Source organism: Acartia tonsa, chromosome 2 (assembly GCF_053477335.1).
Source record: "Acartia tonsa isolate MP-2025a chromosome 2, ASM5347733v1, whole genome shotgun sequence".
In the NCBI taxonomy this organism is placed as follows: domain Eukaryota; kingdom Metazoa; phylum Arthropoda; class Copepoda; order Calanoida; family Acartiidae; genus Acartia; species Acartia tonsa.
Window position 1 is genome coordinate 62,236,868 of NC_137261.1, and position 23,700 is coordinate 62,260,567.

The following is a 23,700-nucleotide window of genomic DNA, read 5'->3' on the forward strand; positions in this document are numbered from 1 at the left end:
AACAGTAAAATCACTACCAAAAAATTTAAGAGTGGTGTTTTAGGTGCTTTTTTTATATTTAAAAGGATATTGTTTAGTTGGCTTGGCATACTATCTAGCCTATCATGTTGGGGCTCTTTTTTGTTCAAAAAGTCTACAATTCTAAATTTTGGTTACTTGCATACTAAAAAGCAAAATGTTTTATGCTTTCTTACTCATCTAATATTTTGATTTAAATGAATTACGTCGACCGATAAATTGATGTGCATCCCCAATGATTACCATTCTGAACATAAAAATTAGGGGTGGAAACGTTCGGACAATCAACTTAATGAACCAAAATTTAGTAGATTTCCCAAGGTTGTCAAGCCAACGCATAAGAAAACATTACAAAAAAAGTTTGGGGACTAGTATTATAAACACCCTAATGTCCCCTCCCTCCTTGCCTGCTAGATCTACTTTTCCTAATACCCATCCATATTCCTTGAAGTTTTACCTATCATGGGTGAGAGTTAAAGCCAGGGATGAATGGATAGGTCACCATAGAATAATATATAACCCCCCTCCCACCTAACCAATTAATAATTTAAGTAGCTATTCTGGGGGAGGGAGGGGACATTATTATCTTATTCGTTGGCTAAAAAACTTTGGGTTGTTGAAATCATTCTTGGAGGGGGGCCATTACTATGTAGGGGTTTCCATTACCTCTTTTTTGAAGGGGGGGGGGGAGGGGGTGATGGAAACCTAAAGAGGCTTCGGACAAAGCTACTGGTAAATGGAAATTGATTAATAGTTTTGTGGGATACTTTACATGTTCCTTTTTCCATGGGGTGGGAGATTGCAGAGATTATTCTTAGCATGCCACACATCATACTACAAAGCTGTCTGAAGTAGAGGATGGTTAAGGGGGAGGGGGGCTTCTTGACTTTCCCTCCAGGGATCCAAAGGGATAATAGTATATTGGCCAACAAATTGATGTACAAAATGCAATGATGATACACAAAATTACTCTTTATGGACATTCAACTTAATGAACCAACCAATCAATAACAGTCCCCAAAGTTGTTAAGCCACCGAATAAGAAAACGATATTATAAAACTTTGGAGACTAGTGTGATAAACAGCCCATTATTCCCTCTCTCCCTGGGATATTTTTGTCTTACTAACCAGGGTTCTAAAGGGATAATACATTAGCAGATAACTTGATGTACATCCCCAATGTTGATACACAAAAATACCCATTTTGTAGATTAAAATTAGTGGTTGAAACGTTTCTATACTTAACTATATGAACCAATCATTCAAAAATTAATGAAAATCTCCAAAGTGAGTGAATAAGAAAGCGATATGATAAAACTTTGGGGACTAGCCCAATGTCCCTCCCTCCCTAGACGAAGCAACCAGGTCATATTAGGTCGAGACATACAGACATACAGACTTAGTACTCAACTCAGTTCATCTTAGATTTTCTAACAGTACAGAGTACATACAGTATGGAGAAACTTTTTTTTTGTGCCATAACTTTTTAAGTTTTAATAAGTTTTATAATTGCAAAAAGTCCCTTTCGTGGCAACGCCCCTTAAGGGATGATTCTTTGTTTTTTTCACAGTAGCTTTTCTCCTATTTCAAGCTCCTGAGGGGAGCTCTAACCTGCGGGGCCAATTGCCTAACACAATATAACCTAACCTAAAATAACCTATCAAAATCCATTTTGAAAATACGACAAATCGACCCTTGAGGGTCGTTGCCACGAAAGGGACTCTTCCCCAATTTTGTAGCTTCATTGAAAAAGTAACGTCAAAGACCATTTTGTGCTGTAGCAATAATTTTCTTTTTTTTGAAAACTTGTTATAAAGCGAAAGTGATCGAAAATTGATATGCTTCCAAAGATTTTATTTCAAGTTTTTTATTTGCCATCAAAACATTATTATCCTGTTTTAGATTTTAAAAGTGAAGCTTTTCTAAAACTAGGGTCTTTCCGTCTTTTCGTTATTAGGAATTGATTGAGACAAGTTAGAATTGTCTTATCAATTTCAAACTTGAAATGGAGATTTCTATAGCAGTTTACAAATTACAAAGCGTAGCATCTCTAAAATCATTACTAAAACGTCCGTAGGTGGCATTTAAAAAGGTTAATTTTGACTAGAATGATAAAATTATCCTATTCATCTGATTTTAAGAATAATGATTTTTAGAAGATTATGCCCTATGATATAAGCTAAGCATTTTAATAATCAAATGTTAAAATGTAAGTATGTCTATAGGAGCACCTTGTTTTCATTTAATTTGTCAATGTTCATTTGTCTTTTATTTTAATTCCTAGGACAATGTCATAAGTGAAGCATATCTATAACTAGAGTTGGCTCGATATAACTATCTCGCTATTGGCTAGTTTTCTATAAGTACATATCTATTTATCTATTTCTCAATAAATAAATTTTCCTCCCCCCCCCACCATTACTGTCTGAAAGAAAGAAGTAAATATGTAGTAATTTAAACATTTTTAAACGATTTTTTCAATTATATTTTTTTTTCACATTACCATCACCAAAGGTTAATATGATTAAAATTTTAGTTTTAATATTTGAACACACAATCGAATTCTTTTAAAACAGAGTTTTCTTAAATTTACTATATTATAAATTTAAATATTCCTTTTTTTATGATTAGAAATCAAATACTTCAATATGATGTAAATAGCAACATAATATGAAAAAAAAATGAAATTATTTTTAATAAAGTAAAATAATGGGTCTTATCGTTCTGGTCAATGAGAGTTTATTATGGATTATTGGAGCACTATGAGTTTTATGTATTAATTCCTTGGAAAACTTGAGCTCATTAATAGACATTTATTTCCTATATAGATCTGACATGGATCTTGAAGCAATAAAGCAAGCCATTTTGTAAATGTTAAAAATTGGAAGAATCTATTAAGTAAATGTTGTCGCAAATATACTTAGTAATAATAATAATCCTAAAAAAAGTATGTCCTTAATCTTGTATTTAAACAGTTTACAAATTTACTTACAATTTTGTTTAGAAATTTATATTATGCTTGTTCAGTTCAAACAGTCTCCAAGTGTTAATTTTCTTTTGTCCTACCATTTCAAAGCTTCGATTGTATAGATTTTTTCAGCTTATTTTTTTTTGAATTCATCGAAAAATATCCTGTCTTTTTAAAAATAAAATGGGTAGTTCATTCCGTATATATACGATAGCATTAATAACTGATTGTGGCATATTAGAATTGTCCAATCAATTTAAAACTAGGAATTGGGATTCATTTACCATTTATCAATTATAAAGCGTAGCAACTCTATAATCACTATTAGGCAGTATAAATCTTCATTCTAAATATGATGATATATTGACTTTTTAGAAATCAATCATTTTATATTATACTAGTGGCCCTTGAAGATCAGGGGGGGGGGGGAGTCGACCAACCCTACTTATAAAGTAAAAAAAAAGTTATAATCATTCCTAGAGACCGCATTGTAAAGGAGAACCATATCGGTTCGGCGGTTAGCGTGGTCCTTTGTTACTGACAGACACATACATCATGTTACTTTATGTAAGAACTAGCGGCTATCCCCTAGAGGCCTCTAGGGACACGTAAAATTATTTTTTCTAGATTTTCTAGATGTCCGCAGGGCGGCGTTTTATTATTTCTGTCGATTTCTCTGGGGTGTATGGTGGTACCCTCTCCCAAAATAATTATAAACCTTCCCTCATAGATAATCCTTTTTATGACATCATACAGCATATTTCTAAAAGTGAACCTTTTATATACTAAGGGCTACGCTTTTACCTTGTTGAGCTATGAAGCCCCTTTAATTTGAAAATAAGGGGGTGATAATTTTTACTGAGAACCATTTCTTACTACGCCATTCTGTCTGTTTGTTTGGCACCTACTTTTCTTGCTTTACTGTTCTTATTTTTACAATCCAAAGGCTTCGTTATTTATAGATGTTTTTATCTTTGTTTTAGATATAAAGAATAATGAAATATAAGTTACTGATTCTATTGCTGACATGGCAAAATAATATACAACCTACAGCTTCACAAGGTAATTATAAAAATTTATACATACTTAAAGCACAGCTCTCTGTACTAAGGGGTGAACGTTGATAATTTGGCTAAAAATGTTTAAATGTTTGATTGCAAGTTACAATACATTTAATTATTAAATATACATAATAAATCATTTTTAAAAATTGCATAGCAAAGGACTAGTAATTAAGCCTTTGATTAGGCCGTAAATTTACCCCTTTAATTGATTTCATTTATCATTTTATTTATAGTGAGAGGGGTGTCCCCCCCCCCCCCCCCCCAAGAAAATAGCCTAAAACCACCTCAGGACCAGTAGGTATATTCCCTGAAGAGTAGAATCCGATCGGTTCAGTGGTTACCGAGATCTTAAGGGACTGACGGACAGACAGACGGTCAGACGGACAGACATCAAGCTACTTTGTATTATAGATTTACACAAATTTAATAGATCAATAATAAAGTTTGTTGACTAAATAACTATATGCAGTTTCGCTTTTTTATAACGAGCTTTTAAATAAATTACATAGCCATAAATAAAGAGAAAGTCTAGACAAGACAGTTTTGCCTCAAGACACGTTCACTCTAAAAATGGGTGTGCTAAATTTTCTCCTTGAAACAGATATTTTTACAAGGATGACATCTATAAAAGCGAATCTCTAAAATCAGAAGGTAAGACAAACAAACATTAACACTTGTCAGAACTTAATAAAGATAATATTAATTTGTGAGTCTAAAAAAAAATTGTACATAAAATTGTTGCAAAATTGCGTATAGGATACATAAAAAGGATATAATTTCATTTTTGGGATTTTATTATAGAGGTACCTCGTTTAACATTGTACTTTGTTGTCCAAGGAATCAGAATTCCAAAATACAGGTTAAGAAGATAATTATATGATAATAGTTATTTCTCGTATCGTATTATAAACGGCTTTCCGCGGATATAGAATGTACAATTATAAGATTAAAACTAGTTTTTTTAGCCCCGTGGTGCCGAAGGCACCGGCTAAAAAAAACTAGTTTTAATCTTGTGATTGTACATTTCTATATTCGTAGAAAACTGGATATAATACGATGCTAGACATAGTTTTATCGTATTCATGAGAACCGGTTCCTATCCACTGGATTCAAATGAATACGAGAAAAATATTTTTTGTCAAAATTGTAAAAAAAAAATCAGCATGTTTTAAATAAACATACGGACTTTCTTCTAACGGTTATAGATTTGCTATGCTTCCTAAATCTAAAACTATAACGGGAGTTATCATGGCAGGTTAATCATCATGCAAAGTTTGAAATCGCTAGGACAATTCTATCATGTCTAAATCAACAAAATGAGTTAATCGTGGGTGGACGGACGGACGGACCTAATTATAGAAAAGATCTGAACAACAAAAGTTTGTTATTGCTTATCATATTAAAGAATCATACAGATGCAAACTATGCATTATGAATTGTAAACCTTTTTAAAAAATTGAAGTCGTAGCTACTCTAAAGTCAATATTAGATAGTCTATTTATGGCACAATGACATTTTGATAACAACTTTTTTATGATTTAATTATCATCTTGATTTTGAAATATTATTTCTGGGACAATTAGAAAACACTAATATTTGTTTAGCCTCTTTAAGTTCTGTTTGATTTGTAAAGCTTCGATTTTATGGCTACTGTCATCCTTGTTTTTTTTTAAGCATGTTGAATTAGCGTTTGTGTGTGTGTGTAAATATGATTTGTGTCTAAAACATAAAACTCTATTTTAGCATCCCAAACTTTCTAAATTTCCCTCTCCCTATAAATTGATGTGCATCCTCAAGATGATGTCTATTGTAGATTACAATGAGTGGTTGAAACGTTGGAACACTGAACTTAATAAACCAACAAATAAAAATTTTATGAAAGTCCCCAAAGTTGTTAAGCCAACAAATAAGAAAGTGTTTTTATAAAACTTTGGAAACTAGTGTAATAAACAGCCTAGTGTTCCCTCCTTCCCTGCAACATCTAAGCAAGCCCATTATATAGCAGGGGGGAAACACTTCTCTTAGCCGTGAGTGTATTTGTGGTAGGGGTGAAGCAGTTCAACCCTACTGAGCGAGTTCGATTCAAAAGAGCCCCTAGCCTTAAGGATTCTATCAATAAAGTACTACAAGTAGTTACTGTTTTAAAAGATATATTTGAACTGAATACATTTATAATAAGGTTACTAGTTTATATACAAAATAGATGATAAATGGGTTAGGTAGAAAAGGGTGTGGAGGAGATGGGGCGGAGCCCCATTCAGGTGAGCAGTAGAGTGGTAGGTTCCCATAAGGGGGAAGGTAGACATCTCCCAGAAAAGGGTAGGTTGCTGGGGGCATGAAGGGAAGAGGGGCAGCGCCCCTCCCATTATCAGCGGTGTCCAAGTTGACCGCCGCCTCTGATGTGTAGACAATGCCCAGAGAGGGGCTGGATAGAATGGTGATAAGCTGGGATTAGCGCCGGGGTGTGATTTGATAAACACGGAGCATCGCATACTCTGGAAAAGGCTTGTCCGTATGATGCAGCCTACCACAACCTCCCCTTCAAGGGCTGTGGGACCATCGGGACATCAGGCCTTGAACCATGGTGGGCGGCAGACTCTCCCTGGGGCACAGCACAGTGTAGGCCAGCTCGGGCCACACAGGCCCCTCGGGAAACTTGATGCTCGGTCTGGCTGTGGTTGGTAATCAGCATGGTCAATTCCCGGTTGGCTCGTAGCTGAGGGTTGGTGACAATCAAGCCTCGGCGCTGGAAGTTAGGCCTCGTCTGGAGAACTATTTCAGTCTCAGCTGGCAATTTGACATGGAGGCCCAAGCTCACTCTGGAGGTCCCTAGAGGGGGGACGGCGATGGAAGTAGGCGCATAGAGCTCCATGGGTGCGCCTGGCTTGTCCAGGTTACTGGGGGCCTTGGCTCCAACCCTGGTGGGTATAGCTGTCATCTGGAGGGGGCACATTGCTTCGGCGTCGTCCTCAGGGGCCACAACTTCCATCTCAGTGGCTGCTTCTCGTCCTGGGGACTCGCTGTTGGCTGGCAGAGGCTCCATGTCGGCATCTGGGTTCCATATCGCGTCGGTGGGTAGCGCCTGAGGGGCTGTTCCCAGTTCTGCAGGTTGGCTGGTCAGGTTCTCTTCTTCTCCTCCAGGGTGGTTGGTCCGGTTCTCAGGTATCTCAAACTCTAGTTTGTCTGTTGGATTACATATGGCGCCAGCTGGCGGCGCAGGCGCAGGTCCAGACTGCTCTCCTCCTTCTGTAGGGTTGCTGGTCAGACTTCTGTCCACAGCTGGCGGTGGCAGGACAGTGACTTCGGCTTGTTGGTACAGGGGCAGTTGGCCACTGGTTCCAGGTTGACTGCTAGCTGGTTCGGTTGCTGCAACCGTTCCACCATTGGACTGGTCCAGGAGTATCCAGCTTCTAGGGTCTCGGACAACGCTGGCAGGTGGTGGTGGCAGTTTGGCAGCCACCTTGTCTCCCCTAGGATTGTCGTGGACGGGGGCAGGTAGGAGACTGGCAGTTAGATCTACAGTGTAGGGGTAGGTCAGTTTTCTGTGTCGGGGGTTGGCGCCGGTCTGGAGGTCCGGCGGGGGTCTGCCTGGACTCTGGGCAGACAGCTCCCCAGTCACTGCTGTGAGGGGACTAAAGGTACCACATCCTGATCTCTCTCCCCTAGCCGGGAGGTGATCTGGCACTCTGTCTCCTTCTGGGCTAGGACAAGGTCTTTGACCATTGGGCTCGTTACTGGGTGCATCTCCTCTCTCTCCCCAGGCGGCTTCTTCAAGTTTGCTGGAGGTGGCTGATGTCAGTATTCCTGGTTCCCACACATCATCAGCTGGAGGCGTAGGTTTTGGAAGGTCTCCCCTGGCTGGCAAGTTCTTCTTGGCTGGCCTTGGACAGGGGTGTCTGGCTAGAGGTGACCACTCGTTGGCAGTTGAGGGTAGAGTTGGTGAATCCTTCCCAGGAACAGGCAGGTTGGTCGCTACTGGGTCTGTGCAGAGGCAGGCGGCCAATCGTCTCACAGGGGCCTCTAGGCCTCTTGGGGAGTGGTGTTCTGCTATCCCCTTGCACCTCTGACCCAGTCCACAGCTGGGGGTGGTGGCCTCAGCTAAAGTCTCCTTTGGTTCATCTGGCTGGGGCCCCAGCGTCCAAGCAGGGTCTCCAACTTCTGGCAGATCCCCGTTGGCTGGTTTCCTGGGGGTAATGGTGGTCACTCCTCCTCTTGGCTTGTACGGTAGGTCTGGTCTCTCCTTGGCGGCAACGGTCGTTGCCCCTCTCCTCTCCTTGGTGGTGACAGGGGCCACCTCTCCTCTCATCACATCTCCCATTGGCTGGCAGCTGCTCGGGGCTGGCCTGGTGATCAACCTCTCACTGCGAATTTTAAAAGAAAAAAAGTTGACCCTCAAAATTTCACCTTAAAGTGATACTTTTCTAATAGTTTATAGTCCACTGAGTCGTAAGCAGTAAGAATTAAAATCTATTAAGTCCCTTCTAACGAGATATTGGCAACTTTTTGCACACATTTTCGCAAACCGCAATTATTTCCTTTATTTGAAGTTTTTGTTAATAAAATTTTCATAAAAGTTTTCAGTAATAATCATTTAAGATCCATTGTTGAGAAGAAATAACTGAAAAAATGTGTTTCCATGCAAAATAAGCTTAATATCTAATGATTTTAAATATTTGCGATTTAATGGTAAAAAAGAATATTTTTTGCTTTTTGATAGCCTGAATATGTTTAATTTCGTTTTTTATTTAATCTATTCTTTGAAAATACATGCATATTCTTTCAGATTTGAAAAAAATTTAAAAAATTTAAAATCGGAATTAATCAAAATTAATCTATAGCCTTTAAAAAATACTTTTAATATTTTTAACCAATATAATCAATAAAATCAATGGAAAATAAAATAGTTTTATAAAATAAACTTTTGGAAAAGGTTTAAGATAACTTCATAAAAGTAGCATTAAAGTAGGATATTTTACTTGTCTTTTTAAAAAATGCAAATTGAACATAGTTAACGACTATTTAATTATCAAGAATGGTAATAAATTATTTCAATAACCACTTAAACCTTTTTGTGGCTATGTTATTTACTTAAACAGAAATTCTATTTTGTCAGAATTATAAAAATAATGAAGTATTTTCTAAAAAGCTTGCAAAAAAAACGTAATTTTATCAAACTTACTCACAGTTTATAGCAGATATTGTTGTAAAATATTAATTATCAAAATAAAATCTTCAATTTACAACGTTTAAAACACCTAAAAGTAAATTCTAAGCAAAATTAGATTTATCCCCTAGATTTAGAGTAGCTGCGCTACTTAAAAAAACATCTAGTATTCAAACCAATCAGCTGATCAAATTGCTATAGACATAATTTGTAGGGTTGTTATTATCTGAAACATTTATTTTCTTTTTAATTTTAAAATGATGCTTGACATACTTAAAACAAGCGGCTATGCCCCCAGCGCTCATTAGGGGCACTAGAATTTGATCCCCTCCATTTTTAAATTTAAGTTTTACAAAAAAAAAAACCAAGGACTATATCTGTTCAGTGGATAGCGAGTTCCTTTGTTACAGACAGATATACATACATCTCATTATTTCCATATAAGGACTATCAGCTACGTACCCTTAAAGTCTCTAGGGGCACTTGGGGATAGGGAGGGGAGGGGGGGGGGGGTGGAGAGTCCTAAATATACTTAAGATGATTGTTTTTCAAAATTTTTAGAGGGTTATTTTTTGTTCAGGAGCAATTTTTATATGGTGGAGGCACCCTTCCCAAAATAGTTATAAACATTGCCAGGACATATAAAAAGCTTTAATGTAAAGAAAAACCATATCTGTCTAGCAGTTTGCGAGATTCTTTGAGACAAATAGATAAATAGTTATCATGATACTTTTATATCAGGATAAAAAAATCAAAAACGTTCAAGCTTTATTATGGGATTCAAATTAAAAAAAAAGAGTTATGCGACAGGTTTGTGGGTAAAATGATACTCGGAGTGTCAAAATGCTGTTTCAAACTAACTTGAAATTTTTACATTGTGGGATCAGTACTGTGGTGCAATTTCACCCATTTTGTAACAACTACAAGGACCTCCAAGGGGAGGGGGTAAAGGGGTGATTATCCCCCCCCCCAATAAAATTTACCCCCCCAAACAGTTTTTTTAATTGGGGGGTGAATATCCCCCCCCCAAAAAAATAATCCTAAAAAAAATTTAGAGAGCTTCATGTGCATTTTTATGTCCACTATCAAGATTTTTTACCATAGCCCAAATTCAAAATACTTTATGGTTCCGCTAATAAATTTTGAGATTTCTAATATAAAATAATAATAAAGATAAACATCTTCTGAAAAAGGTGTTTTTCTAACTTTAAAGATAAAAAAAAGGCAGCTGTTTGAAATATTTAAATAAAAAGGACCTAAAAACAAAGGTTGTTAAATAAAAGGGTTAAGTAAATTATACGATATGATATTTAGTCAAATTTCAAACAAATATTTTTTCATTAATTCATTTATAAAAATCAATATTATAAATATGAACTCACAAAGAGACGTTGTATATTATCATAATATATTTAGTCTGCTTTGTAAAAAAAAACACACATTTTTCTTTCTTTAATGCAGGGATGATTTTGGAACAAAAAAATATAAAAAATAAATTATTTTTAATTTAATTTGATATTATTGTACAATATTTTTTTATATACATAATTTAAGAAATATATTCATAATATAATAACCTGTCATAAAGACGACATATAAAAACATCATCATGATAAGGAAATTAAAATATATCTTCAAAATTTTCAAATTCATTTTATATTCAAGAAGGAACGAGAAGGATTTGAATTTCAACATTAACTTGTTATTTTGGTTGTATATTTATCATATCTCTTTACAGTTTATTGGTAAAGTTTGGTAATACTTTATTTCGAGTCTATGCCATTGTGCTCTGGTGGCCTCTGGCCCGTCCTGGGGGTCTGATACCTCTCTCGTAGGCAACCAATTCTCTGGCATGAGTTCGAACCCCCTGAGCCTTGGTCAGGGGATCTTCTGGGTTTCTGTGATGGCGCCGGATATGGCAACGGGCTGGATGCCTGGACTCTCCTACGCTGCCATATACCCCCGCTTCTGTACTCAGTCGCTGACTTTCCAATCCGGGTGAACATTTGTAAAAATATCGAGAGATGTAGGGGTAAGAGCCAGGTACAACCACTCAACATTAACAATACGATGACCGGCAGCCAGGCGGTGGTCATTGATGCCAGGTGGTTGAGGGTCCCAAGCTGGCCATCCCTGACTTCTTGCTGCACAGGCAGGCGATAAGCTGGGCCAGGTGACCAGGTAGTGGCGGGTCCGAGTGAAAGGACATGGTTGCAACGGTGCCTCCAGGGGCAACCCTACTGTACGGGGTTGATGTCGCAGGTAGCTTCCCCGGCGGGCAGTCCTGAGGCTTGTGGTTGGGGTCCTCCCCAGGCCTTGATCCTGTGGGGGCCTGGACTCTCCTTGGGGGGGGGGGGCTGGCTCCCCCTTACTCCTGGTGCCAGGTGATGGCCTCTTCCTACGGCCCTGGGCTGTATCGGGCTGAAGCTTCCATCCTCCTGGGTTAAAAGGGTAATTGACGTCCTGGCATTGTCCTGGAGCGCTTGGTCCCTCCATCTTGAGCATGGGGTCTGTCTCCCAGAATTCAGTCTTGTTTAGCTCCAGGTCCGCCTGGAGTCCTACAGGTTCTCCCCTGGCATGTAGACGATGGGGTATATTGGTGGAAACCTCCAGAACATCAGGCTTGACTAGCTCCCTAGCCACAGGGAGGCCAGCATCCAGTAGGAGGTAGTGCTCCCCAAACTGCTGCGCTGGGACAGCCAAGCGGATTGCGGCCTGAAGGGGTCGGCCAAGTAGCTGGACGGAGACCATCGTGAGGCTGCAGGCCGGTAGGGTGACTTGCTTGGCCGTGATCAGCAGGGCCACATGCCCGTTCAAGGGGAACACGGCGTTCAAGGTGTGCGTAGTCGGCCGCGACTTGACGGGCTTGGCTTGGTAGGAGCACTCGAGGATGGATCCGGGAGGACACGGTTGGCCGTTGATGAAAGTATCCTCAGTCAGGAAGGCTTCTGGGAGGCAATCGGTCTCCAGGAAGGCTGTTGGCAATTCTACCGCGGCCGTGTCTGGTACAGGTAGAAGGGTCACAGCCGGCAGGTTGGTTCCCTTGATTGCAGTGAGGGCCGTGTCCACCCAGTGGGTTCCTCTCTCACCAACATGGGATGATTCTGGGTTTAGGCCCGGCAGCGGCTCCTTGTGGCTCGGTTCATGTTCAGTGTCGTCACGAGTGGCCGACCGTAATTGGACGGGCTCGGCACCGGGAACGTCTGGCCGTGACTTGGCAGGCTCGGGCTCGGTGGTGGCCGGCCGCGACTTGACGGGCCCGGCACCAGGGCACAGTGGGATTTTTAATCATTTTTTTAATTTCCTCAATTTTGAGTTAAATGTCCCAGGGGCTAGTATTACCATTCAAAAGTTGCCATGCAACAGATTTTTTTATATACTACAAAATTAGGCAAAATACAGCCGTTTTGCTGAACGTGGTCAAAGGAATATTTTTAAAAAGTGAATTTTTTCATTAAAATCATCATACATTGCTTTTCCTACTTTTTCCTAGAGTAAAAATCCGATTAAATGATATGTAACAATATTTCATTGATATATACAGATGTTTCTACTTTAAAATGCAAAGAAAAATAAGAAAAGTTGTCATAAATCTGTAATTTAAAATCCAAGAACACCTAATATTGCATCTTAAAATAACATGTATTTTTTACGTTTAAAGGTTTTTCTCACTTGGGGCTACGAGTTGCCAAAAGTTATTTAGGTCCTGATTAAATTCAAGTATTCATAATTCAAGATTAGTTTATAACTCTTGGCAACTCGTAGCCCCAAATGAGAAATCCAGCTTAGAAAATAGATACTGTGAAGTTGTATTAATATAAATTAAATACCATTATGAAGTCAAACTACTAAAAATTGATATGTAGTAATGTGAAATGTATAATCATTGGATGCATAATATGGACATAATTACATTGAAATAATTGATTATTAAGATGCAGTATTACGACTACTTGGCATTGGACATTTTCATGCTGGGAAATTACCAGCTATGGGTCATGAATAAGACATTGTAAATAATCAGGGATGGAGGGTATATTGGACTGTTTAATTTAAGTTTTATAGTAAAGTTTTTACAATCGTTGTCTATGGGACTTTTATTGAATTTTAATTGGTTGGTTCATTTAGTGTACACACGTTTTACCACTTATTGTGACATACAGAGGGTGAAATTTTTTATATCATAATTTGGGATTTACAACAATTTATCGGCCATTGTCTTATTCTTTTAGTTCACTAGTACATAATACAATTTTGCAAGAAACTTTTCTGCCATTAAAAAAGATAGTTTATTAGAAAGTCAATTGTAGTTTAGCTATAATTAGAAGTAATAGAAGGATATGTAGCCCCAAATAAATAATTATCAATCTATTGATTTCTAGAAATAAAACAGCGTGTTTAAAAAAAAGGATGCAGCTAATAACAAGGTCAATCATTCTCAAAAATCATTAAAATAGAAACAAGAAGATATGTAAAATATAAAGTATAAAAAAATTTAATTGTTTCCAATAATCGTAAAATCGTGGAAGAAAGGGATAGTGGATAGTAAATACTGGTAATCAATTTTTTTGTTAGCATTTTAAGTTGGCCTAAACACTTCTAAAATCTTGACTTTTGAGTAAATGCTAACAATACACCTCCATTGTCTTTTAAGATTCCTGGGTGAAATTTAAAAAGTAGCCGCAATATCCCTAATACACATTAAAACAGAAATTAAAAACAAATATTTCAAGCTGTATATTTATATGCTGAGGGATAGATTTATAAAGCAAAATATGTTGATACATACATATAATATTTTATAAATGTATATGTACATTAATTTTTTTTTTGGTAGGTTCTGATGTAGACCTAGAAAATTTTCTTGGGGATTTGGTAGGTGATGTGTTTGAGAATGTGGAGGATAAAGTTCTTAACTTGTTTCGTCACAAACTACCAGTGCTTGAAGGTAATATTCTCAATAAAAATACCTTTATTCAAATAAAAAACTTTTTGCCTCTAAACTATTGAAGAGGGAGGGAAAAAGTCTTTAACTACCCTATGACATTTAAAGCTTTCCTCAATATTACAATGCAATCAAAACAGCAATCATTGAAATCATAAGCTTAAGAAAAAAAACTTTCTATATTATGTTATTGTTTTAATTTCTATGCCCCTAGAGGCATCTAGGAGCACAATTGTTCAGATGCTAAAATTATGAATAAGATATTATTTTTCTTATACTTTATAGATTTTCCTGGTTGTGGTAGAATGAATCCGGGTAAGGTTTGTTTATTTATTATTCTTATTTATAAAACCATATTATTTTTTTTATAATTATTGATATTTAGTTGCAACATGCGGAGGAGGGTGGACTGTTGATCCTTTATCTGGTAATTTTGCAATTTTGAATAAAACATGGTTGACAACATCCTTAACAGAAAAGCTCTGGAATATTAGAACAAACAAACATTAAAACTTGTAGAGTGTCAGAACTTAATAAGCCAGAATATTGTATAAACCTTATCAAAATTGTAAATCAATTAACTGCAAAACTACTTAAATAAAGGATACTGTTTAAGATCAACTTACATTTTTAGGACTTGATTATTGAGCAGTGGCGGTCAAAGCACTTTGTCTTGGGGGGGGCATTTTGAAGATTTTGTAAAATTTTGCCCCCCCCCCCCCTAAATCAAAGTTTTTCATGAAGTGGTGTTTCCAAGGGTTTATTAGGGCAGTGCGCAAAGCGCACCTAAAAATATTTACTCCCCCTTTGAATTAAAAACAATGAAAGACAACAAGAGTGGCGTATTTTATCAAGTTAGGAATATAGAGTGTAGTTAGTTTTAAGGGTTTTTAATGAAAATTGCCATAAAAAAATGTCTTTTTGTAAGGGTATGTACACATTAAAATGATAAACTTTATCCTGAAAATCATATGACATCATATATAGATATTCATTTAGACAGACATACAGTGTTGAGAAAAAGGCTTAGATAAATATCAACGCTGTTTCTTTTTTATATAAAATAACTTTTTGATTAAATATTTGATGTCTACAAATGTTTTATAGAAATAATAACAAAATATACAATGTGATAAAAAGCAGAAACCATTTGGAAGGGCTCGTAACGCAATTTTTTTTCTTCAAATATGCAGGAAGGGAGGGTTTTTGGGCTATTTATTACACTAGTCCCCAATATTTCATATAAAATTTTCTTATTCGTTGGCTCAACAACTTTGGGGACTTTAATGGAATTTTGACTGGTTGGTTAATTAAGTTCAGTTCCCATATGTTTCATCCACTAATTGTGATCTATATAAAGGGTAATTTTGTGTATCATCATTGGGAATATACAAAATTTCTTCTGTAAAAAGTTTATATTATACAAAATAAAATACTTCCTATTACCTGGTTTGTTATGTTCAGTGAAAAGAGATTATAATTTCTACACTAATTAAAAAAATTGGTAAGGTTAAATGAATAGTAACTGTCTGTTTTTTTGTGAGTATTTCTTGATATTTTTTTTGGAAACTGGGATAGTTTTGCTTTTTGTAGGGTAGGGGGCAAAAAAGGGGATTTTTGTTGACCAGGGGGGGGGGCAAAACAGGGCATTTTTGTTGACCAGGGGGGGGGCAAAACAGGGCATTTTTCAACATTTAGGGGGGGAGGGGGGCGTTGCCCAAAATGCCCCCTTCGGTTCGCACTCCACTGTTTTTGAGATCCTTTGAATTTAACTAGTCGAACGGATTATTATATCAAATAAAAATATATTACATAAAAAGGTAAAAATCGACATTCTGGTAATGAGAAACACCGAAGTGTCCCATAAAAAATGACATCATACAATAAAAATGACAAATGATAGGCCAGTATATATTTTTATTGGCCAATGGTTATTGTATACTGGCCTATCATTGCATTTTATGACGTTGTTTTTTTTGGTCACTATACGCTGTTTCTGGTAATGATTATATAGTTTTTAAAATTTATAAATGAATAAATGAAAGATAAGATTTATCCATTACGGACCGACGGACCTACCTTAATTATAGACAATTAATATCTAAAAAAGCAATCATACCACTATTTGAATGTTTTAAAAGGGAAGCCTAGAAATATATTTTATGCATATATAAAAAAAAAAAATGTTTTCCCCCCGATTCAAATTTTTTTAATGCTTTTGTGGTAGACTGATGGTCTGTCGCCGGACAGAGTAGTTGCGCTGCGGTCAGTTATATGGGTCTGTTGTTTACCATCATAAACTTGCTAAATTTAGACCCCAGATAATAAATCTTTGTTTGCCAACTTTTGTCACACCCTCATCTAGAGAGTCAGGGAGATTATCACCCCCCTTCCCCTCCCCACTAAGGAGCCTTCCCTTTTCCCCAGCTACACCTCCGCACCAGCTTCTTATCATCAGACAATGCACCATCCTTCATCACCCCCACCTTCATGCACCAGCTCAGCAGCAACACCCAAGAATCTATTGTTTATTCTACCCTTTGCTATCTATCTATCTATTATTCATTTCATATATAAACCCATGTATTGTCCTTATTAAATCAGTTCAAATATACTTCTTCTACAAGCTACACTGAGTATTACTCCGGCCGCCAACTTTTCCGCCAGTGGGATTTATCAGAATTTGCACCCCAAAACAGGGACTCGCACCTGCTCACCCTGCTAGACTTTCTTTTAATTTGTATGTGCCCAAGAACACCAGTATCTAATAAATCTGTCTGAGTGTCAGTAAAAATTTTTAAAAATTTTCTCGTATTCATTCGAATCGGGTGGATAGGAACCGGTTCTCATCCATACGAAAAAAATAAGTCTAGCATCGTATTTTATCCAGTTTTCTACGAATATAGAAATGTACAATCATAAGATTAAAACCAGATTTTTTAGCCAGTGCCTCCGGCACATCCGCGGAAAGCCGTTTATAATACGATACGAGAAATAACTATTCTCGTATTCATTCGAATCCGGTGGATAGGAACCGGTTCTCATCCATACGAAAAAACTATGTCTAGCATCGTATTATATCCAGTTTTCTACGAATATATAAATGTACAATCATAAGATTAAAACTAGTTTTAATCTTATAATTGTACATTCTATATCCGCGGAAAGCTGTTTTTAATACGATACGAGAAAAAACTATTAAGACATTTCTAGTTGTTCTAAGAAGTAATTAGATGTCTGTCTGTAAAAGTAATTAAATGTCTTTGTATCAGTAGCACCCCAGGTTACCAAGGGAAACACATTTTACTATTTTATGATCCATAAAAATTTTTGGCTAAAAGTATCAAAAATATTTCTAATTTATTATATGACGTAATTGGATGTTTAGCTGTCAAACCCAGCTGATTTAAAGGACACATTTTTTTACTACCTAATATTTCCTAATTTTTTAAAATTTATACTTTAAAATAATTGATCTTTCAATGTAGTAGGATGTATTGTAAATGTGTTTGCCTGTAAAAATTTGAATGAATTTTTATTTATTTTTTGCTTAAATATTATAATAAAAATTACAATATGGTTCTATGTTTTTAAACAACAGATCTATAGTATAGATGTATATACATAGAACTACCTCCCTTTCTTATTCAAAGACCACCTTTGTCTGCTTTTAAATTATTTTTGCTACTTGGCTGTGTTAATATAAGCGACACCATTGGTTGATTTTTAAGGTTGCACAAAGTGGTTGCGATGGGGAGATAAAGTTATTTAACACTTTCTCCCTCTAGTGTTTTACTCTAATCTTTAAACCAAAGAAAAGTTATCATTTTTTAATTTAAAAAAGGGATATTTTTCATGAACACTTATCTTGTTTAAGAATTGGATTATAATTAAAAAAGATTATTTGTTATATATTTTTTAATGAAGCCATTGTGGTATCCTCCCTCTTCTTTCTTAGCTCTAGAGTAGCTTTGCTCCAATTTGGGTCTTTCTTAGTAATTCCCCTTGAAAAATGGGCGGAGCATTGTAAACCCCTTCCCCTGCTCAGAAATTATTTGTTTGTGACAACCTCATTGTGTACATTTGATTTATCCCCATGATGGTCCACCCTTACCAGGGATGGAGCTAACCATTACTAATAATTATTGTATATTTTTTGTTTAAACCAATGTATTTGATATTATCTATCCCTAAATCCGTCTTATTATTGTTATTGTGTATTAAAGGGTGTTAAAATAAAAACCAATCGCTTAACTTTTTTCAATATAAACCTTACAGTTTTGGTCCAAAACTAATAAAAAATAATAACATTCATGCCTTAGCAATGACAATGAGAAAACAATATTGAATTTTGAATCTACTCACCCTTCCAAGTCCTAGGGTATAAGACCTAGCACTTGCAGAGAAATTTGCCCTACGCCGAAAGTGCATATTTTATTACAAATTTGTCTTTTTAAAAACCAATCGCTCACAATTTGAACCACCATAAGTACCTAAAATCTTGTAGATAGACCCAATAATGTTTGGAGTTTTTGATGTGGCATGTAAAGACCTTTCTTTAGACACCTTAACAAGGTTTCTAGCACAATCTTAGCCAATTTGGCATAAAAAAGAAAGACCTGACAATCATCAAGAACTAGGAATAGACAGAGCCGTCATGCCTCAAAGTTGGATGGGAATGTCTTTTTTATGTCAAATTGACATAGATTGAGTTAGAAACCTTGTTAAGGTGTCTAAAGAAAGGTCTTTACATGCTCCATCAAAAACTCTAAACATTATGGGGTCTATCTCCAAGATTTGAAGTACTTACGGTGGTTCAAATTGTGAGCGATCGGTTATTTTTTTAACACCCTTTATAGTTAGTAACTTTGAGACTTTCATTCAATAAACAACTTCAAAGGTATTTGAGTTTATTGTTGGTGATATATAGAGAATCAAGGCTCCTCTATATTAAGGTCTGTCCACGTCTGCCTAAACTGCCGTAATATTCGAACTCACAGCGGCTGAAATCGCAGCCGCTACTACACCATCACTAAAATAGCTTATAGATTAAATTAATAGAAGATTAATATCTTATTCTTAATTTTGCGAAATTTTTAAAAAATATCTAAAAGCAATTTATTTTATTTACTTTTAGGAAATTGCTACCAAATTTACAACCAGCAACAGCAAAACTGGAATGAAGCAATAGAAAAATGTAAAGAACTAGATGGTGAAGCTGAATTAGCATCTATACTAAGTCCAAGTGAAGATAAATTTATTAAAGGTACCTTGTTTTAATTTAGCTTACTAAAATGTAACTCATTTATCGGTCAGTTTATTTCCAGTAGATTTAGATTCAGATTTATTATTATTCCACCTTTAGTTAGGAGCCGACAGTCTAGAAACAATACTTTAACATTAACTAAAACTTTTTAAATTTTAACATCTAATAAACTATAGGGGGAAGTGTGCTCTTTATTGTTGTAAACAGTAATTACATTAATAAATATGATATTCAAAATATTGTTTGAGGAAACTTTAAATCATCAGAAGTGATTTTGATATTGGCAATGAAACAAATAGTGAACTTAGCTCTTTCAATCAATTTATTTGCTTTTTTCAGATTTTATCTTGGATAAGGATAAAAGTGCACTAAACTTTTGGATAGGCCTGAATCAAAATGTTGGTCAATGGTCAGATAATAATAATGGTAATTAAGATTTTTATGAACACATTAGTTGAATAAGCATAATAAAACTTTGCTTGTCTGCAATTGAGATTTTTGTTGGCAGGTTAACATTTGCAAATTAAGTTCCAATGAGTCAAAATTAAAAATAGCTAATGATAATTTATTAATATTCCATGATTTAAAAAAATATTTTTAGTTACCTACTGTCCTGATGAATTACCTAACTGTAATCTAGCTAGTGTAAATGGTTGTATAGCGGTAAAATTTATTTAAATGTTTTAAAATTGAAAAGAAATCAATCTATGAATTCAAGTTTAATAATATTGGCATAAAAAGGGAAAAATCTGAGAGTTTTGAACATTAACATTTCATTTAAACATAATAGCTTTACCCTTTGAAAAGTTGTCATCTTTATTAGATAAACAGAGAACCTAACTGGACGATTAAACCTTGCAATGAAAACAATTTACCAGTTTGCAAGATAAGATTTGATAGACTAAAAGAAGGTAAGAGAAAATTGCTGATTTTCATGATCAAAAACAACATAAAAATTATAAGTAAACATAATAGAATTATTGGCAGTTTCCCTCAAAATGCCTAGTCAAGAACACAACCGACCCCACCCCCCTCCTCTCCTGTGTATTAAAGTTAGTTGAAAATAAGTGTGTTTTTTAATCAGGTTAGGTGAGGATAAATTGTGTACTGGTTATCCCTGCATAATTAGGAACCTTACAGAGGTTAGGTATAAGGAAAATACACCCCCCCCCCCCTACTTTAATATTTAAAATGATGATTGTGCAAGTATCTCCCTTGTTTTATAGAACATTTAAGGGAAAGCACCAAATTTTTTTTAGACTTTAGATGCAATGCCGCTAGTGTGATCCAAGATTGCTGGGAAACTTGTGAATTTGAAGATAAAACAGAAAGATATTATGAATCATTAGTTGCATATTATATTAACAAAACTGGGTTATTGTAGTACATAAAAAACAAAGGATGGCTGACATTACGAAAGCAATATTTTAAAGAGAGTCTTGAAAAAAAAACACATAAAGTTTTTATCACATTTAGCTCTAAAATGCATATTATGTTTTGGCACCCCAACTATAAAGGTCAAGCTTAAAGTATGATCTTTTAAAGTAAAGACATAAGTTGTGTTATTTTTGTAAATTTTTGTTAATCTGGATAACTACAATTGTGAGTTCAGGATTTAAAATTCATTACTTGTCTATACTTACATATAATCAAATCTTAATGAGAAAAGTAAGAACTTTATAATTAAATTTTAAATATGAATGTACTACAATTATATTTAAAGGTTTGATATATTTCCAGTCCATCAAAGGAAAGGATTTCAAAATCATTAAATTTTTTGGGGTAAATTCTATAAATTTGTCAGGTTTCTTTGTATTACAAAGTGTTAAATTTTTGAAATTATTTAAATATAAAGTTGAAGTTAATGTGGTAAAATCCTAATGTATACCAAAGGATACCCAAAGATTGGAATTGCTTTTTTGATAATTGTTATAAAACAATAAACAAAACAATCAGGTAAGAAAGAATTTAAAATAAATATTTTTAAACATTTAGTAAAATACTTACAATCATTAGATTTTAAAGTTGGCTAAAATTCTTAATCATGTATTATTTTCGCAGAAGCCCTTACTTTGTATTGCTTCTCAATAACGTATCTATCAAAATGTGTTCCCCCAGCTTAACTCTTCCAACTGTCTATTGGCCTACTTTAATGCGCAAAAGATGTGGGCTGAATATTTAGTTGACTCCATTATAAATAAAAAGTATTCCTTTTTTTCAGATATGCTGCATTTGATAATGGAACTATACCATGCAAAATCATCGCCTATATTCCATCTTCATATGGATTTGCTGATTATATGAATAATCTAGTTATATGTCATGCTACCAAATTTCCAGGAATACAATTGTTTATCATGCTACATTTGCTTACAGTTTGTTTTTGTTTTTAAAGGGACAAAAGTATCGCTTTTTAACTATTGACAGAAGTTAATAATTAATATCTCGTTTTCTTCATTGATGTGCGGAGTTTTATAAAAAAAAATTTCATGGTGTAAACAAATTATGTCCTAAAAACTAGTGTTGGGCCCGATATCATAAAGAATTTTTTTTGCTACTTCAATATCAGGTTATCCAGCCCAACCCTACTAAAAATGGGCTCAGTGCCCTATTTTTGACTATGACCAATTTAAGAGGGTTCAAAAAAGGCATTCACTTTTTAAATTCCAACTGCGCGGCTTGTGCTAATAGAAGAAAAATGTTATGTATACCATTACGTCATTACCTCCAATTTTTGAACCATTTATGTGCTACCTATATTTTATGAGCTTCGTGGTAAAATGTTACCAATGACTTTCAACCTTTCTTACATTTTTTCACATAGTTTAAACTACTACTAGCAAAAGCATGGCACTTATATTTCCAACAACTATATTTTATAACGATTCTAATTGTATGAATAACATTTTTCTTCTAAGCCTCACAGTTTGATATTAAAAATATAAGCATTTTTGTACATCTTAATTGGTCCTGGTCCATTAATCTTCGAAAATAAGGCACGCTGGAAAAACCGTTTTTTAAGACATAATATGTGAAAAACCATGAAATATTTTATTTTATGATGTACTGTTAAATAAAGCAATACTATTGTTCCTTAATTAAAACACACTGTATATTATTCAACTATTAGAATTGTTTGTAGCTGTGTTTAGTGCCCTGGGAAATTGGGGATAGATGTCACAGCTTTTGGCCTACCTATTCTATTGAGGTCAAAGGAGAGGAGTAAGAAACTCTCCAGAAAGATGTGGTATAGGATATTTTCTGACGGCAATAGAAAAGGTAGGCTAAAAGTTGTGTCATCTATCCCCCTTTTGATAGGGCACTATAGACAGCCATGAATTGCTGATCTTTATTATTTTTTTAAAAAAACAATGTAATGTTTGTGGCAAAGCTGTGGAAGACCTAGATGATTTTGTAAGTAACCATTTAACTATTTTTTTTATAGTAATGCTAATCTATAATTTGAAAGAAAGATGACACATTGTTTCTAATTTTCTCAGCTCCTACAAAACATACGATTGTTGAAACTTATTGTCAACAATTCAATTATTATCATTCATATTTAAGTCCAACATCCATGACAATATAACTGCTTTTAAACAGGCTTTTAGGCGCATTTAAGTTATAAGTCAGAATATAACGGCTGAAACTTCTTGCATTTAGTATTTTTAGAAGCAACACTACTTTATATATAATTCAACATGTCAGTATGTGTTAGCCTATGAAACATTTTCAGACACTTTATTAGATTTTGGTAACTTAAATGTAAAAACAAGTATATTTATAATTTATAATTTACATTTACATTTATTACCTTTTTTGTCTGACTTTTTATGTTTTTAGTTGATATATGTTTGTGCTTCTCTAACGTTTGGATGTAGTCATGCTGGTTTAGATTACCTTTTCAAGAAAATAATTAAAAAATTCACACAAAGATTATACCGATAACCCCACTACCTTTTTTTTTGAAATAAAAAAAATCAGGGGAGTGTGGGTTTAATAGGCTTACACACTGTGGGGGGGGGGGGGTGGCTAACCTTGTTTGGCTACCCAGTACCTAATATAACCTAACCTATACTGAACTATAATAATAAACCGAAAAACTACCATTTCCATATGTGAATAAAAAAAGATGTGGGAGGGGTTATCTTGACCCAAGGGAGTCATTCGTTTAGTAGTGCCCTCATATGTTATATCAAGGGCAATTACTTAAGTATTATGAGGCTTCATAAACCCTTTTCTTATAGTAAAATTTTGAATATATGCAATAATATA

At 35.1% G+C, this 23,700-nt stretch overlaps 2 long non-coding RNA genes across 2 annotated transcripts; both read left to right on the forward strand.

Moving 5' to 3' along the window:
* The first annotated feature begins 3,967 nt into the window (after window positions 1–3,967).
* On the forward strand, window positions 3,968–19,350 carry LOC145312663 (uncharacterized). Its single transcript, XR_013877074.1, has 4 exons — window positions 3,968–4,048; window positions 14,052–14,162; window positions 14,445–14,479; window positions 19,297–19,350. It is a non-coding gene; the product is annotated as an uncharacterized LOC145312663 (long non-coding RNA).
* A 445-nt stretch (window positions 19,351–19,795) lies between these two features.
* Window positions 19,796–20,325, forward strand: LOC145333334 (uncharacterized). The gene is made up of 3 exons (XR_013884485.1): window positions 19,796–19,851; window positions 20,027–20,088; window positions 20,249–20,325. It is a non-coding gene; the product is annotated as an uncharacterized LOC145333334 (long non-coding RNA).
* The last annotated feature ends 3,375 nt before the right edge of the window (window positions 20,326–23,700 follow it).